The following is a 16,134-nucleotide window of genomic DNA, read 5'->3' as shown; positions in this document are numbered from 1 at the left end:
CTGGCATGTTAGCAATGAAGAATCACTTATGCGTTTAAATGATAAAAAAAATTGTCAAACATATAAATGAAACGTTTAAGAGATTCAAACGCACTTCTCTTTTCTCCAACGCAAAACAGAACACACCCTTAATCATGGGCTATATATTGAAGTGAAATTGTTATTACCTATAGATTCATTATTTTAAAGTAACAATCAAGGCTTTTATGTTGCAATTATTTTATGTGTATACAATTCTAAAATAGCAGAGCAGTCACCACAATTCTAATTCACACAAGACTACAATTTGTAATTGCTAATTCAGAACTTCCAAGGCCGCAATAAGTTACAACAAATTACAAAGGTGGCAATGAATTCATTTCAAGTTACAAAAAATGGCAGGGTAGTGCTTACCGACGGCGAAGGAGGAAGGAAAGTCACGTCGATGGAGGAATGGGAAGAGGCGACGACGGAGGACAAAAAGTGGGCTCGAACAGAGAGCGAGAAGAGGGAGATGATGACCGAGGAGAGCTTGAAGAGATAGCGATGCCACGAGCTCAAAGAGACCTTCGTCAGACTGAGACTTTTGGTGATGGCGATGGCCGTTCGTTGGCGACGATGTGAGTGTTAGTGATGAGTGACTACGTTACTCTGTACGTGAGAGACTTGATTGATGCATGAGCATCTTAAGTACTTTTTTTTTGGGCATTTCTTAGGTAAAATTGATGACTTTTTGCTTGATTACTATGTGCTTTTATATGATATTCTATTAGTACTTTGAGTGCTTTAATTTCTTGTTAATTATAAGAAAATAATAGCAAAAGAGAGCAGAGCATAAGCAAAGGAACACAACCAAGAAAGCACTCTCAAGGAAGCAGAGGAGAGGGCGTGCAACACGGCAAAAAATAGGGCGTGCCACATGCCCAGGAAACCAAAAACAGGGACTTGGCGTGCCACACGCTAACATGAGGGCGTGACACGTTGGACTAAAAGTCTAGGGGGTGATTTTGTGCACAATTGACATGCAACCCTAACCTCTTCCTAATCCAACAAAGATAATTTGGGCTATAGAGGTCCAAATGAAATTCTTTCCAGCAGCGTTAGAAAACTAACATCCAGAGCTTTCCAACGATATATAATAGTTCATGGTGTATACGCATAAAAGTGGGCATGCAACACGTCAAAGCCAGGGCATGTCACACCCCCCAAAAAGCATGCTTCGGGAGGCGAAGAAGCATGGCGTATAACACGCCAAAGTGAAGGGGCGCGTCATTTTGGCATGCCTTCGAGAAGGTATTCATGCGTACGCATCCCCCATGCGTCTGTACAATACCTGAAGATTGCTAAATCATGCGTACGCACAAAACCTGGAATTTTGATGGATCATGCGTATACATTCCCCATGCATAAAAGCAGATGAAGAATTTTGCATGATCATGTGTACGCATGCGTACGCATGACCCCACTTTAGCAATTGGCATTTAACACGCTCATATACAAGGGCTTGCCAAAATGGCACGCCTTCGAGGCTTAATTATATGCATGTTATGGCGTGTCACACGCCTAGATTGCACATCTCAGTGTTAGATCTTATCATGGCATGCCACACGCGGGCTCACGGCGTGGCACGCTGGACCAAAACTCCAAAAGACCACTTCAATATACCGTTGGGTGTGCCACACGCCGCAGCAAAGGCGTGTCACACGCCAAGAAGAATGGAGCTCTAGAGATACCAAGAAGTGGTGTTTCACATGCCAATGGAGTGGTGTTCCACACGCCCGTGGCCCAACTTCTGCAAGTCATTTGGCAACACTCCAGGAACACTAAGAATACTAAAAGATTGGATCACTGAAGTCTTAAACCAGAAAACACAATTGAAAGTTGAAGATTTAATACGGAAGATTTAATTTGATTTGATTTTGTTTTGGGATTAAGTTTGAATTTAATGATTCGGTTTTGTTTTAGGTTTAACATATAAGGTTCTTGAAAAACTTTGACGAGATGAGGTAGACCATTTTGTCATTTTTCATTCTGAGTTTTTGATTGAAGCATAAATCATTAATCTCTTTGGTTAAGGTTAGGAGCTCTATTGATTCCTATGGATTAATGTTATAGCTTTTCCCTCTTGATTAATACATTGATGTTTTCTTAAGAAAAAATTTTCATTCTTCATTCAAAGGATTTGAATGTGTTGGAAAATAATTCTTCTCTGACTTGAATTCTTTTAATATCTTGAAAAAGTTAATTAATTAAATTACGCTTGAAAACTTCTTCTCATGATTCTTAGGTTTTGAACTTGGACTTGATAAGTAAAATCGAATCAACCAAGTTTGGTTCTTTAGAATTGTGTGGTTGATGCGAGCGGAAATTGACAAGTTAAGAATGATTATAAATTATGCGTTGCCAGTATAGTTCTCAACCAACCAGAAATTTGCTTATCAATTTAAAAAGGGGTGTCACAGAAATTAAAATTAAAATACTGGGAGTATGAATCCCAGGTCGTCTCCCAACGAGTTGCAGGAAAGTGTGCTATTTTATTAATCAGAAGATTTTCAAAAAGGTTTAAGTTGAATGACAGAAAATTAAATTAGAGAATGTATATAAATATAAATAAAAGCCTTGACTATGAGTTGATTAGATGGAAGCCCTATTCTTGTTATAGTACTCTCAAGATTAATTGACAATTGAGATTTATTGTGTTTAGTTGTCCCTTACTAAGTAAGGGAAAGTCAAACAAGTTGGAATGCTGTTCTATCCACAGGTTCCAATCCACTCTTGGGAGGATTGGTGTTAGTGACTAGAGAGCAATCCAACAATAAACCCAATTACAATCTTTCTCTTGAGCATTCCAACTCAAGGATTCCTTTCATCGACTCACCATCAAGTTAAGGGACTACTCGCTCATTGTAAATGTAAAATTCATAACGTAAGAAAAAAAATTAAAGAAAGACATGATAAATAATGCTCAAAAGATTAATTTAAATTAAAAGTGATTTTTGTATTAATAAATGCTAAAATAATCCAATAGTAAAATTAAGTAAATTAAGGAACATGGAAGAGTAAAAGACAAGTGAAGAGAACCAACTAGAATGTCGAAGTCTTGATGAGGCAATAACTCTTCTCAATATCCCAATGCAAAGATAACGAAAAATAACTAATCCTAAAAACTATGAATGTGTAGAGAGAAAACCTAGAGGATGAGTAGAACTAGATCTAAAACCTAAAACTATGCGGAATGAATGTTCTCTCGGGCTTCTGCATGTTCTCTGGATCTAGTCTGCTTTTCTGGGCCAAAAACTGGGTCAAAATGGGGCCCGAAATCGCCCCCAGCGATTCTGCAGTTTATGCAGATCGCGCATGTCACGCGATCGCGTCGCTCATGCGGACGCGTCATTCGGCGTTTTGCTTTGCCACGCGGTCGCGTCATCCATGCGGCCGCGTCACTCGTGCTATTCCATGCCGCGCGGTCGCGTCATCCATGCGGCCGCGTCACTGCGATTTGCTCTTCTCCGCGCGGTCGCGTCGTCCATGCGGCCGCGTCGCTTCTCGCTGGTCATCTCCTCAATTTCTTGTGTTCCTTCCATTTTTACAAGCTTCCTTCCCAATCTCCAACTCATTCATGCCCTATAAAGCCTGGAACACTTAACATACAGATCACGGCATCGAATGGAATAAAGGGGAAATAAAATACATAATTAAAAGTCTCCAGGAAGCAAGTTTTCAATCATGCAATAACTTTAGGAAGGAAATATAAATGCATGCTTATTTAATGAATAAGTGGACAAAGATCATGATAAAACCACACAATTAAACACAATATAAACCATAAAATAGTGGTTTATCAACTTCCCCATACTTAAACATTAGCATGTCCTCATGCTTAGTTGAAGGAGATAAAATAAATGAGTAAGAACATGTAAAACCTATGCAATGCAATGCAACCTATATATACGAATGCAGCTGTATGATTTTTTGTTCACTTGATCAAAAGTAAGTAAGCTCTTCAAAACAATTACAAATCAAATTCCATTAACTCAATTCTTATACAGTAAGAACAGATAAAAGTGCAAGAAGATAGCTCATGAAAGCAGGGAACATAGAAATTCAAGCATGGAACCCTCACTGATGAAGTATGTACACTCTAGTCTCTCTAGTATATAGGGTAATCACTCTATCCTTCTCTAATCATGCTCTCTAATTTTTGTTCTTCTCCTAACCAATCAACAACATTTAATATACCAATGCAAACATCATGAGGTCTTTTCAAGGTTGTAATGGGGCCAAGGTAAGGGTAAAGATACATATATGGCTAAGTAAGCTTATAAATTGAATCTTTAATTAACCCAAGCTTTAACATAACCTATATATATTCTATATAATTTCTAAAATTCATACCTAGCTACCCAGAAATTCCCTTTTACATTCCATACTCATGTTTCAACTTTTTATTTTTATTTTATCGTACATGCATTGATTTTTGAATTCTTAATCTAACATTGGGGTAATTTTGTCCCCTTATTTATTTATTGAATATATATATATATATATATATATATATATATATATATATATATATATATATATATATATATTATTATTTTTTTTAACATAACATAAACATAAACATAGCTTATCAGTGCGTATAGATTTTTGATTTTTATAGTTTCACATGAGTAGGCATCCAAATTCCATTATATTATCCTCATTCCCTTATTATCCTTTGTTCCCACAATTTCACATACTTAAATAACACACACAATTTTATTTTAAGCTAACCAAAGATTCAATTTGGGATGTATAATTGTTTTTCCGCTTAAGACTAGTAATGTGGTAAAATATAGAACAAATAGGATTTAAAGGTTCAAAGTGGCTAACAAAGGTAATTGAAAGGGTAGGCTTATTTTGGATAAGTAAGCTGAACAAATAATGGCCTCAATCATATGCAAGCATGTAAATATAATAAACATTGGACATATAAGATGAAACAAAATATAGATTACAATCATAGAGAAGTAAACACACAAGAATAAAATAATTATGATTAAATAATGTAACCATTCATAAAGGCTCAAATCTCACAGGTTGTGTATTCTTTAGCTCAAAAATCATGTTCCAAATACAACTTCAAGCAAATTTAACATAAAAGTTTTAATTAAGATTAGTGAAATTTTGTTCCAAAGATAGAGTCTTAGAAGAAACTTATTGTCTTTTCAGTCAAGTAGAACATGCATGCAACTCATCTATTACTATGCAATTTATCCTATTCTACAAAAGAAAAACTAACTAAGTATCCTAATTTATTGGTGTATAGGAAAGAGAAATTACCTCCGAAAGTCAGGTACTGATCGACCTCCCCACACTTAAGGCTTTGCACTGTCCTCGGTGCCATCTGTCAAGAACAAAGGTGGGCTGGTAGCAGTATCTCTACAGTCGGGACCATCATGGCTCCCTGTGCTGGTAAAAGAAGTGGATTCCGGGGTGTCTGAGTCCTTGAATTTTCCCATGATCAGCTCCTTGAGGTATGTGAATCGGCGCTTGTTACGGCGCTCTCTCAACTTAGCTTTCTGTTCATGCCGATCCAACTTTTTAAGTATCTGCTGGAGCAGTTGGGCTGTCGTAGGTGCTTGTGGTGTTGAAGAAGGAATATCTTCAACTGGTTCAGTAGGCTGGCTGGTAGTGGCTGCTGGAAGTCTAAGGTACTTCCCGTTGGGGACATACTGATCATTCCGTGGAAGCATGGCTTTGGTGTCCCAGCTCTGTAGGAGACTCCGGCTGCTGAGACAAGATCTGAGACCAGGGCGGGAAAAGGTAAGTTGCCCGCAATTTGTACGTGTTCCATAGCATTCCGGATATGTCTTGGTAGATTCAGAGGTTGGTCTGTAAGGATGCACCATAGTAGAATGGCCATGTCCGCAGTGAAGGAGGATTCATGAGTGCTCGGGAAGACGTAATGGGACATGATCTGTGCATATACGCGAGCCTCCAAGGTAAGTGCTGAAGCCGATATTTCCTTAGGGCGGGTACGATGGTATCCGTAGATCCATCTGCTGCCAGGTAATGCGATAACTCTGAGAACAGCATCCCAGTTAAATTGGTACATCTGGCGCTTGAGTGCGGCTTCTTGAAAGGCGTCCAATCCTTCTGGAATAGTGGGAAGACTTAGAGCTTTCTGAATGGCTTCTTCTGTAATGGGGACTTGCTTCTGACGAACATAGACAGACTGCAGAGTGGGCAGGTGGAAATTGGAGTAGAACTCGACTACCTAAGAAAGATTGACCTGCCTTGGTTGTCTCTGTTGGAAACCCCATTGTCTTCGGGCAATTTGCGGCTCAACAAATGTAGCAATATTGGGCGGGAGGAGAAGAAGGTATTTGTTGTTGTAATTCCTTTTTGCCAGGATGGGGAACATCTGCTCACAGTAGCGATTGGGAAATCGCGCAGTGTCCTTTGCTGGGAAAGCTTTGTCTTTTTCATCAACCTTTATAATCCTCTTAAATCTCTTTGTTGAGGGCTTTACTGCAGTTGAAGAGGGTTCTGTCACTAATGCTCTTTTTGTACCTCTTCTTGCTAGTTGTTTGGGAGTAGCTTTCTCCTTTCCTTTCTTGGTGGCCATCCTGAAAAAGGAAAGAGAAAGTAAAATAAATTAAAAGGAATAGAGCAAGGAAGAGGGTGGCGTAAGTGATAAGCAATGCACAATAAAGAAGAATGACGTTAACACATGGTCCGGACGACATGGAAAAAGTCATCAATGGAAACATAGCAAGGGCATATAGGGACAAGTAAATGCAAGGAGTTTATTGGCATGCAGGCAAAGGCATGAGTAGCGTAGACCAAGCATTCAATGTCCAATTTAAATATGTTATCACTCGTAACTAACTATCACGTTTGTATTGACAATTAAATTCAATTAATAAAGTAGTAAAGGAATTTTGTGAAAAGCAAGCATTGAATATTAGAGTAGAAAAATGTAGAGAAGTTCATAATGCCATATGGGCTTTTTCACAAAAACATAGCATGCATGTAGAATAAGCTCTTGAAAATAATAATTTGAACATGCAAGTAATCCCCTTAAAAAGTAATATATAATTGTCAAATAAATTCACAACAATCCACAAGCATATAATTATAAATAATGACTCAATTAAATTTATAACACCAAGTAAAAAGGAAAAGGGAAAGAAAAAGAAAATAAGAACAATGAAGGTAAAAAGAAAAGAAAAGAAGATAACATATAAAAATAAGAAGAATAATAGAAAAGTGAGGAGGGAAGAAGAAAAGAAAAACCTTGTTAATGGGGGTGAAAGAAAGTAAAAAGTGAGAAAGAAAGAAGAAGGTAGGGAGGAAGAAAGGTAGAAGAAATAAGGAGGAAAATAGAAAATAAGATTTGGGGAGAAAAGATAAGATAGTTGGAAGAATTAGGGAGGCTGTGCGACGCAAGCGACCCGATCGCGTGCGGCACGCGGTCGCGCGACTTGCGCTTAAAGTGAATGATGCGGTCGCATCGGTCACGCGATCGCGTGACCCGTTTTATGCCATTGGCGCGAGGGTAGCCTCGCACAACTCTCTGTTCAAAACCATTAAATGCCAAATTTTGGGTGACGCAATCGCATGGGGCATGCGATCGTGTGAGTGGGAAATTATTGGGGTGTGACGCGGCCGCGTGGGGCACGCGGTCGCGTGAGTAGACTGCGCGTCCAGCGCGAGTCCAGCACCACTCTAGCACAACTTTCAGTTGTGCACCATTATTACATCGAAATCCTTGGTCACGCGACCGCGTGGGGCACGCGGTCGCGTGGGAGGCCACTGATCCCATATGACGTGGTCGCGTCAGCGACGCGATTGCGTGGGCCCAATTGTGCCATTGGCACACCTCCAGCCACGCTCTCGCGTGACTCTCTGTTCATTTTTAATTGTCTCTCCCAACACCTACGACACGGACGCGTCAATGATGCGGTCGCGTCGCGTAACATTTTTTTTTAAATAAAAATAAGAGTATGTAAATGCAGATGCACGAAATATACCAATGAAGAGAAAAAGTTATTGAATAAGAAAACTAAAAAAATAAAGAAAAGAACGATCATACCATGGTGGGTTGTCTCCCACCTAGCACTTTGCTTTAACATCCGTAAGTTGGATGCTCCACTAGCTCAGTCTTCGGCTATGTGGGGATCTTCCAAGCGGAAGATCTCGAGCTCCTTGTCTTTCTTCCGCTTCTCGCCATGGTACAGCTTTAAACAATGTCCATTAACTTTGATAAGTTCAGAGCTTGAAGGATGGCTAAGGTGATAAACTCCTTATGGTTCGGCCTTCTCTACTCTGTATGGACCTTCCCATCTAGATCTCAACTTGCCTGGCATGAGCCTCAGTCGAGACTTGTAAAGGAGGACTAAGTCCCCAGGTTGGAACTCTTTCCTCTTGATGTGCTGATCATGTACAGCCTTCATCTTCTTCTTGTATAGTCTTGAGTTCTCATAAGCTTCTAGGCGAAGGCTTTCCAGTTCTTGCAGTTGCAACTTTCTTTCAGCTCCGGCTCCCCTAAATCCCATGTTGCATTCCTTTACTTCCCAAAAGGCTTTGTGCTCTACTTCAACAGGGAGATGACAAGCTTTTCCATAAACTAAGCGGAAAGGACTCATCCCAACGGGTGTTTTGTATGCTGTTCTGTATGCCCAGAGTGCATCTTGTAGCCTAGTGCTCCAGTCTCTTCTATGAGGTTTGACTATCTTCTGCAAGATACGCTTTATCTCTCTATTTGACACCTCGGCTTGCCCATTAGTCTGAGGATGGTAAGCTGTTGCAACTTTATGGATTATCCCATGTTTCTTCATCAATCCTGTTAGTCTCCTGTTACAAAAATGGGTGCCTTGATCGCTCACGATTGCTCGTGGTGATCCAAAGTGACAAATAATATGGTTTCTCACAAAGGAAACAACAGTGTTAGCATCATCAGTGCGGGTAGGAATTGCTTCCACCCATTTGGAAACGTAATCCACAGCTAACAATATATAAAAATAACCATTGGAATTTGGAAATGGACCCATGAAGTCAATGCCCCAAACATAAAAAATTTCACAGAAAAGCATAATCTATTGAGGCATCTCATCCCTCCTGGATATATTATCAAATTTCTGGCATGGGAAACAGGATTTACAAAATTCAGCAGCGTCCCTAAAAAGAGTAGGCCACCAGAATCCACAGTCTAAGATTTTTCTAGCAGTTCTTTGAGAGCCAAAATGTCCTCCACTCTCAGATGAGTGATAGGCCTCTAAGATGGACTGGAATTCTGATTGAGACACACACCGTCTAATTACCTAGTCAGCGCCACATCTCCATAAATATGGGTCATTCCATATATAATATTTAGACTCGCTTTTCAGCTTGTTTCTTTGATGCTTAGAAAAGTATGGAGAAAAGGTGCGGCTAACTAGATAATTAGCTACAGGTGCATACCAAGGGACTATCTCAGATACTGCTTGTAGGTTATCAAATGGGAAATTATCAGCTATAGGAGTGGAGTCATCTGTAATGTGCTCAAGGCGACTCAAGTGGTCTGCCACTAAATTTTGGTTACCATTCCTGTCCTTAATTTCTAAATCAAATTCTTGTAATAGCAGTATCCAACGTATAAGCCTTGGTTTGGACTCCTTTTTAGATAATGATACTTTAGAGCTGCATGGTCTGAATACACTACTACCTGCGTACCAAGTAAATAGGCTCGGAATTTATTCAGAGCAAAAACAATAGCAAGAAGCTCTTTCTCAGTAGTAGTATAATTAGACTGAGCGGCATCTAAAGTTTTAGATGCATAAGCAATAACAAAGGGGTCCTTACCTTCACGCTGAGCCAGTGCTGCTCCTACTGCATGATTGGAAGCATCACACATAATTTCAAATGGTTGGCTCCAGTCTGGTCCTCTTACAATTGGGGCTTGAGTCAGTGCGGTCTTCAGCTTATTAAACGCTTGTTTGCAATTGTCACTGAACTCGAACTCAATGTCTTTCTGCAGTAATCTTGATAAGGGAAGTGCTACCTTACTGAAGTCCTTAATGAATCTCCTATAAAAACTTGCATGGCCAAGGAAAGAACGGACCTCCCTCATAGAAGAGGGATAAGGTAAAGTAGAAATAACATCCACCTTTGCTGGATCTACAGAAATGCCAGTATTAGACACAACATGTCCTAGTACAATCCCTTGTTTAACCATAAAGTGACATTTTTCAAAATTTAATACAAGATTTGTACTGACACATCTATCTAATACTCTAGATAATCCATCTAAGAAAAGGCTAAAGGAATCGCCATATACACTAAAATCATCCATAAAAACCTCCATACAATCCTCAATAAGATCAGAGAAAAGACTCGTCATGCACCTTTGGAAAGTAGCTGGTGCATTGCACAAGCCAAATGGCATTCTCTTGTAAGCATAAGTCCCAAAAAGACATGTAAAAGTGGTCTTTTCTTGATCCTCAGGGGCTATATGAATCTGGAAATAACCTGTGTAACCATCTAAAAAACAATAATGCGATTTACCTGACAAGCGATCCAGCATTTGATCAATGAATGGAAGAGGATAGTGATCCTTACGGGTTGCTTGGTTGAGGCGTCTGTAGTCAATGCAGACCCTCCAGGCGTTCTGAACTCTGGTTGTCAGGAGCTCTCCATGCTCATTCTTCACTGTAGTGACTCCAGACTTCTTTGGCACTACTTGTACTGGACTTACCCATTCACTGTCTGAGATGGGATAGATGATATCTGCCTCTAATAGTCTGGTCACTTTCTTTTTGACAACCTCTAGGATAGTGAGGTTCAGTCTTCTCTGGGGTTAACGGACAGGTCTTGTTCCCTCTTCTAAAAATATTCTATGCTCACATACTTGAGGGTTGATGCTTACTATGTCTGCCAAACTCCACCCAATTGCCTTCTTGTGCCTCCTCAGCACACCAAGTAGCTGCTCTTCCTGTTGAGAAGTGAGTTCCCTTGCAATGATAACCGGAAACTTCTGCCCGTCTTTAAGGTAAGCATATTTGAGGTGTGGAGGAAGGGGTTTTAATTCTAACTCCTGATCATGTTCTGGCTCTGGGTTGTCTGGAGCTGGTAACAAAGGCAAAGCACTGTCATTGTCCTCTGAGAATGTCCCCACACTTGGACCTTGTCCTGTGTGCTTCTCTTCAAATTCCTTCCGGTGAACTTCAGCTACGGTTTCATCTATAATGTCACATTGGAGGATGGAATGATCCTCTGGAGGATGCTTCATAACTCCATTCAGATTGAAGATCACTACTCGGCCATCTATTTCAAAAGAGTATGTTCCTGAAAAAGCATCTAATTTGAACTTTGAGGTCTTCAGGAATGGTCTTCCGAGTAGGATTGATGATGGCTTATCTGAGGTATTCTGGGGCATCTCAAGGATATAAAAATTAATGGGAAATGTGAGTCCTTTAATGCCCACTAATACATCTTTAGCAACTCCAACCACTGTGATAATGCTTTTATCTGCTAACACAAAACGAGCTGCCGACCTTTTTAAGGGAGGGAGCCTCAAAATATCATATATAGACAAAGGCATTATACTTACACATGCTCCTAAATCACACATGCAATCAGAAAATACTACACCACCTATAGTACAATTAACCATACAAGGACCTGGGTCACTACACTTCTCACGTAAACCTCCCATTAAAGCAGATATGGAACTTCCTAAGGGAATAGTTTCTAATTTATTAATTTTGTCTTTATGTATACATAAATCTTTTAGAAACTTTGCATATTTAGGTACCTGTTGAATAACATCAAAAAGGGGAACAGATACCTCAACCTTTTTGAATATCTCTACCATTTTGGTTTCAGGTTCCAGCTGCTTCCTGGGCTTCCTTGCAAGTTGTGGAAATGGAATGGGAGTGGTATCTTCCGCAGTGTCTGCGCCTTTTGGTGCTTCCTCTTGTGGTTGCACTTCTTCTTCTTCAGCTATGTCCTGTATGTCCTCTTCTTCTTCAACATCTTCTATTTCCACTACCTCTTCAGCTAAGGCGTGCTCTGGTGGGTTTGGCTCATCCTGATTCCTCTCCTGTAGTGTGGTTCCGGACCTTAGGGTGATGGCATTAATACCACCTTTTGGATTGGGTAATGGTTGAGAGGGAATTTCACTGGAGCTCAAAGGTTGGTTATTGGAGTTGTTCATTGATCTAATCTGTGAGACAAGAGCTTGCAAAGTAGTGTTCAGACCATTTAAAGTGGCATTAATATTATTTTCCATGGTCTGCTGTCTCCGATCAATAGATTGTAGTAAGTCATCATTGGCAGATGAAGAAGGATAGGTAATTTGAGAGATCTGCTGTTGGGTATTCTGTGGTCCTTGGGATTGCCTCAGGTGAGGTGCTCTGTAAGGCTGATTCTGATTCTGCTGCCTGTTGTTGTTATTATTCAACCTTTGATATCCCTGATTATCTCTGCCTCCTCTGTTGTTGTTGTCCCTCCAATTCTGGTTAGAATTGTCCTGCCATCCATGGTTGTAATTGCCACCTTGATTGTACCCTTGGTTGGGGCGGTCATAGAAGTTGAGTGGCTGCCACGGTGTTGTCTTCCTGTTAGAGCTGCGGACATTCATCAGTATAATGACTGTAATCAGCACAGATTCCGCAAACTCTCTGTGGGACTAACTGTTGGTTTTGCTGTGCTGGAGAAGGTTGAGCTTGCTGAACTTGTTGTTGATTCAATTGCATTTGCTTCAGCAAGTTGGTCATTTCACATATACTCTGAGTTAGAGCAGTAGTCTCTCTGCTAGAGGATACTTCTGCAACGGCTTTTGAACGGCCTTGTTTCTGCCTGTGATTCCTGGTAGATTCAGCTAAGTCACTAATCAATTGCCACGCCTCATCAGTGGTCTTGTACTTTTTCATAGACCCATTACTAGCACTTTCCAATGTGGTCTTATCTTGGGGCCTCATGCCCTGTGTGACATAACCGAGTAACACTATCTTGTCAATCATATGGTGGGGGCATGCTTCCAGAAGATTATTGAAGCGCTCCCAGTATTCATAAAGCGTCTCAGATTCATCCTGAACAATCATGGAAATATCTTTCCTCAGTTTATCAGTAAGTTCAGCTGGAAAGAACTTTTCCAAAAATTCTCTTCTGAGTGTATCCTAGTTGGATACAGTTGTTGCTGGTTGAGTGTAGTACCACTCTCTTGCCTTTCCCTCAAGAGAAAATGGGAAAACTTTCAGCAAAATTGAATTTTCATCTGCACTATCACGCCTGCCAGTAGAACAGGCTGCCTGAAAATCTCTCAGGTGCTTGATAGGCTCTTGAGCAGGTAAGCCATGAAACTTGGGCATCAAATTGAGCAGTGCGGTCTTTATTTCAAAATCTGTAGCCACCACTAGATGATGCACTTGGAACGGTTGTATTGAAAAATCAGGGGCTCCAGCCTCCTGGATAGTAACTCTTCTGGCTGCCGCCATGTTACCTGTACGTAAATCAACCGAATCAGTAGAACGGGAGCTGGTTTCTTTCTCAAATGGCGTTTCAAATCCGCCCTCAGAGAGGGCTAACCGACGCCGAGCTCGCCTTATTCGTGAAATAGTTCTTTCAATCTCAGGATCGAATACTGGCAAGCTTGGATCAGGAAGTGAACGCGTCATCTAACGTAAGAAACAAGTAGCTCATAGTAGAAAAATAAAAGAAAATGCAAATAAATAAATTCCAATTAATAACTTTAGCACTCTATTGCAACTCCCCGGCAACGGCGCCAAAAATTGATGCGAGCGGAAATTGGCGAGTTAAGAATGATTATAAATTATGCGTTGCCAGTATAGTTCTCAACCAACCAGAAATCCGCTTATCAATTTAAAAATGGGTGTCATAGAAATTAAAATTAAAATACTAGGAGTATGAATCCCAGGTCGTCTCCCAACAAGTTGCAGGAAAGTGTGCTATTTTATTAATCAGAAGGTTTTCAAAAAGGTTTGAGTTGAATGACAGAAAATTAAATTAGAAAATGTATATAAATATAAATAGAAGCCTTGACTGGGAGTTGATTAGATGGAAGCCCTATTCTTGTTGCAGTACTCTCAAGATTAATTGACAATTGAGATTTATTGTGTTTAGTTGTCCCTTACTAAGTAAGGGAAAGTCAAACAAGTTGGAATGTTGTTCTATCCACAGGTTCCAATCCACTCTTGGGAGGATTGGTGTTAGTGACTAGAGAGCAATCCAACAATAAACCCAATTATAATCTTTCTCTTGAGCATTCCAACTCAAGGATTCCTTTCATCGACTCACCATCAAGTTAGGGGACTACTCGCTCATTGTAAATGTAAAATTCATAACGTAAGAAAGGGAATTAAAGAAAGACATGATAAATAATGCTCAAAAGATTAATTTAAATTAAAAGTGATTCTTGTATTAATAAATGCTAAAATAATCCAATAGTAAAATTAAGTAAATTAAGGAACATGGAAGAGTAAAAGACAAGTGAAGAGAACGAACTAGAATGTCGAAGTCTTGATGAGGCAAAAACTCTTCTCAATATCCCAATGCAAAGATAACGAAAAATAACTAATCCTAAAAACTATGAATGTGTAGAGAGAAAACCTAGAGGAGGAGTAGAACTAGATCTAAAAACTAAAACTATGCGGAATGAATATTCTCTCTGGTTTCTGCATGTTCTCTGGCTCTAATCTACTTTTCTGGGCCGAAAACTGGGTCAAAATGGAGCCCAAAATCGCCCCCAGCGATTCTGTAGATTATGCAGATCGCGCATGTCACGCGATCGCGTCGCTCATGCGGACGCGTCATTCGGCGTTCTACTTTGCCACGCGGTCGCGTCATCCATGCGGCTGCGTCACTGCGATTTGCTCTTCTCCGCGCGGTCGCGTCGTCCATGCGGCCGCGTCGCTTCTCGCTGGTCATCTCCTCAATTTCTTGTGTTCCTTCCATTTTTACAAGCTTCCTTCCCAATCTCCAACTCATTCATGCCATATAAAGCCTGAAACACTTAACACACAGATCACGGCATCGAATGGAATAAAGGGGAAATAAAATACATAATTAAAAGTCTCCAAGAAGCAAGTTTTCAATCATGCAATAACTTTAGAAAGGAAATATAAATGCATGCTTATTTAATGAATAAGTGGGCAAAGATCATGATAAAACCACACAATTAAACACAATATAAACCATAAAATAGTGGTTTATCAGTGGTTTTTAAATCAGTGAACATTCTTAACCTCTTATCATAATCAAGGTTCTGAAAACCAAATCGGTCATTGAACCGCTCTAGTTACTAGTTTACAGGTTCAACCGGTTCAACAGTGGTTGAACCGAAAAAAATATTTTATAATAAAATAATAAATAAAATATAATAAACACACCAAAATTATATGATCTTATCATTTTACAAATTCAAAAGTTTTTTCAAAACACTCTTAAAATATATGTTTCCAAGCACTTTTGTCATCATCATCTTCAGCTTTACACTCATCACTCAATTAAAAAATCCACAACCCTAATCCTTTATGATTTCTTTTAAAAAAATAAAATCACATTCAAGAAGGAAACCATCGGTGTAAGTAATTGAGAATATTTATGAGACTCAACACCAAGATATAGAACAAGTATACATATAGAACAGTGCCAGATAATCTAATTCTCAATTCCATAAATCATAAATAAAAAGGTGTCTAAATATCCACAGAATCAATCAAATTCAGCATTAAAAATATCAAAAATCAAATTTTTGCAGTTAAAAAATGAAGTAAAAAATATTAGAAATGAGCGTGGCTTAAACCACCGTCTTTTGCATTAGAGAAATACACTACCATCATCATCATCACTCCCAAAACCACCATCAACAGCATCATCTTCATGATTTTCTTGCTCTAAATCAATAACATGGGACATCTTCTATTTGTTAATTTTTTGAAAGCATCAATTTGGTTTAAAATTAAAACACAGCAACAAATAATCACCCTAAACTCTAAAATCAATAAATCTATCAACAAAAATTCAAAACAGCATACTCATAAATTAAAAAACAGCACCAAAGTAACAAATCCATTTTTAACAATAATTTCGACAACAACACAAAATCAATTTCTTTGATTGATTTCACATTTAGAAATTCACTAATTAGATTCAGAACAGACTCAA

General features: G+C 39.4%; 1 pseudogene; it reads right to left on the bottom strand.

The window, feature by feature from the left end:
• Positions 1–1,726: 1,726 nt before the first annotated feature.
• On the bottom strand, positions 1,727–15,885 carry LOC148565664 (uncharacterized; annotated as a pseudogene).
• Positions 15,886–16,134: the final 249 nt, after the last annotated feature.

This window comes from Arachis ipaensis, chromosome B5 (genome assembly GCF_059453495.1).
Source record: "Arachis ipaensis isolate K30076 ecotype BB chromosome B5, ASM5945349v1, whole genome shotgun sequence".
Lineage (NCBI taxonomy): Eukaryota > Viridiplantae > Streptophyta > Magnoliopsida > Fabales > Fabaceae > Arachis > Arachis ipaensis.
The sequence above is the reverse complement of the archived record's forward strand: the minus strand, read 5'-3'. Positions and strand labels throughout refer to the sequence as shown.